Raw genomic sequence first — 4776 nt, forward strand, 5'->3', positions numbered from 1 at the left:
GTGGCTTCTCCTCAGGGATGTCATGCAGGAAGTGAACCTTGCCAGCTAAAGCAGGGAACTGGCTAAGGCAGCTGCACCCTGGTCTGACCATCAGAAAGCAAGAGACCTGAGAAATAGAAAGGCGAAGCTCACTGAGCAGTTATCTGGTTAATTTAGAATCAAGACTTAAGTGTTTAGAAGATTTTTCATGCATTTGCAAGATGCAATCAAAGGTTCCATATCAGAAAATTGACGGAGATCCTTCCAGAACTTGTGTATTTACTGTATAGGATATTGGTAAGTCACAGAGGTTATTGATTCTATATGACATTAAAATATTCTTGTTATTACAATCTGAAAGATTTTTCCTTAAAAATTGTAATAATATTTCTTATCTAGCTAAATTCTGTTTTTAATAAAAATCAAGTAATTCATCAGTATGAAAACATTTTAATATGACTGCCACATTATATTTAGAATTGTAATGAAACAAAAGAGTTGGGAATATTGTTGGACATCAATGATGAAATACCCTAGACTAAATAGAGACATAATAGAAAATAATCACAAAGAGTACATGAGCAGATATGGTAATGAGAAGATGTGAACTGCAGATAGGATTCTACCACGAGCAACTTACTTGGTCTTGGACACCTATTTTGTAAATTATTAGGTGGACTGGTCATTTAGTATAATGAAAATGTAAATTGAATATAGATAGGGTAGATAGATATATATATGCACATACATATTACTATACCTATATACATAGACCATGAAGAGTGATGTACATATATTAACTATATATAATTCCGTGTTATTTATATGTGTAATATATAAATTATAAAATATATACCTTATATACTTGTGTATAAGCCAAGTTTTTCAGCACAAAAATGTGCTGAAAAATTGGGGTTCGGCTTATACACGGGTTAGTGGTACCCCAGCGAAGTGTAACATCTTATGGGTGAGTGCCGTTCCTCGGCTGTTCATTCAAAGCCCCGACAACACTGCAGGGCTTTGAATATTTGTTTGCTCACATCTAACCAATCAGAGCCATCCTATGACATGGACGAATCCAATTCGCAGAAGCACCCATAGTGATTCACTTTCGCTGGCAGCTGAACTGGTAAGGATGTGTCTGTGGCTGTGCTCTGTCTCTCCTCTCTGGTCTCTGTGTTAATTCACATCCTGCATTTCCCACCCTAGGCTTATACTCGAGTCAATCAGTTTTTCTGGTTTCCCAGGTAATAATTAGGTTCCTTGGTTTATCTCTGGTCGGCTTATGTTCAAGTGTGTACGGTAGATTTTATATATATATATATATATATATATATATATATATATATATATATATATTTTATATATATATAGATATATATATATCTCCCTGGGATGTATAAAAGTTTAATGGGTTCCAAGGAGAACCAAAAATTGATGGCTTGATTCCACCAAGAGGTATGCTGGAAGGCTTAGTTATTTATGTCTCAAAAATAAGTTGTTAAACTTCTACAAAGTATCATTTTATTTTGACACAAGAGTTAACAATGAGTTACAACCAACTCAACAGCAACTTGTCGGTTGCATTTTTTTCTATTATAAATTAAGTCATTATCTAAATATTGACTTACACATAGACACTGTTGATAATTTATAGGGGAACAGAAAAAACTAACATAAAGCCCACTTTCTACAGAGTAACAACTTGATAAATGTTGTTCTAATGATTGTAATGACAATGCCTTGTCTAAGGAAGAAGAAGTTGTGGATGAAATCTTGGAAGCACTGTTTTGGTCATTGAAGCCACTTAGTAAAAGCTATTGATGAAGATACATGAAGACATTCATATCTGAGTATTCTAAACAATTTGTGCAGTGGGAATTAATCTCTGAAAACTCTCTAATCTATATGTGGTATACCTAAGATTTCAGAATTTAAAGTAAAACAAATCTCATTTAGGAAAGTTCTAGCCTTTCAAAATATACTTTTATGCAGACTTAAATAAATAACCCAAATAAGTTTGCATCATAGTTAATATATAAATATATCAGGGTCTCTTTTTGGTCTGTAATAGCTGAATCCAAGGTAACTGATACAAAGAGAAGAAAGGATATTAAGGGGAAATATTACATCGGTCTTATCACACCACCCCATATGTTATTATCACAAAGAAGCCCTTTCCTCCTTGTCTTCACCGATACAATGAATTCTCATGGACTATATGTATTTATTGACATGATGTTTAGCATGTGTCCCGAGTTATTTTTTTTACCATCCTACAGATGAGAAAAGGGAGGTCAATATAAGTTAGTGCATAGCTAAGGTCAGTGAGAAAATAATTCGCATTGTTACTTGATGAAACTGGACTGGGTATACATGTAGGTACAGAGAAATACAACTGGATATTTTCAGGGAAGTGTAGAAAGGATAGAAGGGTGAAGAAATCTTAAAGGAAGACAAATGTAATGAAAGACATTATAGAACGTTTGTTTACATAGTTATCTGGAAGTCCTTTGTTACATCCTTCATTGCTACAGTCCCCTGACTAACTTAATCTCTGTCTTCAAATCATATAAAAATGTACACAATTGTTTTTGACATCAATTTAATTAAAAAACAGATATTGGAAAACAGTGGCCTCTGTTATTTTAATCACAAATCAATATAATCAGTTCTGTAGTCTGGAATGTGTATCCAAAAGTCCCTGATCAAAACTCTGTTTAAAATAATACTTTTTGAAGTTTTCTTTTTTCATGATATTATAATATGTGACATTATGTGATAAATATTATATTCTCCATATCTATGATATATAGTGAAACCATTTTGGCTGGAAAAATAACTGTTTATACAACTTGCTCACTATCCTAGAATGCTGTTCTTGAAACAAGTGAAATAAAAAAAACTTTTGAGTTGAAATATTAGTTCAGTTTGAAATTCCTTTAATCGGGAGTCTGATTCACTTTTGTCACTAACTAATATCATTATTTTACATCAATCATTTTCCTTTGCTTATCTGTAATCTCTGACATTGAGCAGTTTGATTAGAATACCTTGGAACTTTTTTTCACTGAAAATCCTATTATGGCACCAATAAATAAAAATCACATTTTATTTTTACAACCATGTTTTAATTCCTGGAAACAATCGCTGTAAAGTTGAAATGACACAGATATTGAACACGCTCAGAGACCTCAGTGTATTCTCTCAATACAATTCTGATTCTGGTTTCCCCTTATTACAGAACAACCACATCATTCCTCCATGATCCCAACTGAGAACCGTACAGAGGGGACGGAGTTCATTCTTGTGGGGTTCACCAATGATCCAGAAACGCAGATCCTGCTCTTCATAACGTTTTTCCTCATCTACCTCATCAGTCTGGTTGGGAACCTGGGGATGATCCTGCTGATCCTGCTGGACTCCCGTCTCCACACTCCCATATGTACTTTTTCCTCAGCAGCCTCTCTCTGGCAGACTTTGGTTACTCCTCAGCTGTCACTCCCAAGGTAATGGCAGGGCTTCTCACAGGAGACAACGTCATCTCCTATAATCTTTGTGCCGCTCAATTCTTCTTTTTTGGAGCTTTTGCTGTTACTGAAAGCAACCTTTTGGTTGCTATGGCTTATGATCAGTATGCAGCAGTGTGCAAACCCCTTCATTACACCACCACCATGACAGCAAATGTGTGTGCTTGTGTGGTCATAGGCTCCTATGTTTTGGGGTTTCCTGGATGCTTCCATTCACACTGGGAACATTTTCAGGCTCTCTTTCTGTCGGTCCAATGTGATTGATCACTTTTTCTGCGATGCTCCTCTTCTTCTGCCTATCTCATGCTCTGACAGATACATCACTGAACTAGTCCTTTTTTTATTGGTAGGTTTCAATTCATTCTTCTCTGTCATGGTAATATTGACTTCGTATTTATTTATATTTATTACTATTCTGAGGATGCAGTCATCTGAAGGACGCCAGAAGGCTTTCTCCATCTGTGCATCCCACCTCACTGCAGTGTCCATCTTCTATGGGACAGTCACCTTCATGTACCTGCAGCCCAGCTCCAGTCACTCCATGGACACAGACAAAATAGCATCTGTGTTCTATGCCATCGTCATCCCCATGCTGAACCCTCTAATCTACAGTTTGAGGAACAAAGAGGTCAAGAGTGCCTTTCTAAAAGTTGTCGGGAAGGCCACATCTTTTAAAGGAATCATAATTGAATGATATTGAATCCATCAACTTTTTTTTTCATGCAGCTGAGATATGTATATATAATCTTGGAAAATATTTACATTTCGAACTTTCAAGTTTCCACATTACTGAAACAACTTTCTCAGGCCTTAAGTCTACAAAGTAAAACTTCAAACACATGAAATCTTAGAAATATTTTCTAAAGAAAAATAACTTGTTAATGTAGAATTTATTTAAAAAAATAATCCTTATTGCATTTCCTGACTTTGTTTACATAATAATGTACACTCTGACATACATAAGCCCATAAACGTGCAGGTGCATACTTATGTTGTCAAAGCCCATCCCCCCATGGCTTATGGGAAACCGATGACATCTCAAACCGGTGGATTGAGAAATTCATTTTAAAGTAAGTATTATGAGTCTCTTCTTATTCCAGGCTTTCAAATATCCGAGTGAGAGAATACATTCTTGGATCCACACTTATGTATTGTAAAATGTAAGAAGATTTTATAATAGACATTGAGAAATAGAAAAGAGAGATTCGTTTTGATGCTGTATTTTCTTTCCTATGTGATTCTATTTCTTTACTCAGAATCCATAATT

The 4776-nt window shown here is 35.2% G+C and overlaps 1 pseudogene; it reads left to right on the forward strand.

The window, feature by feature from the left end:
- Positions 1-3243: 3243 nt before the first annotated feature.
- LOC142445645 (olfactory receptor 5B12-like) lies at positions 3244-4203 on the forward strand (annotated as a pseudogene).
- The last annotated feature ends 573 nt before the right edge of the window (positions 4204-4776 follow it).

Source organism: Tenrec ecaudatus, chromosome 4 (genome assembly GCF_050624435.1).
Source record: "Tenrec ecaudatus isolate mTenEca1 chromosome 4, mTenEca1.hap1, whole genome shotgun sequence".
NCBI lineage: Eukaryota > Metazoa > Chordata > Mammalia > Afrosoricida > Tenrecidae > Tenrec > Tenrec ecaudatus.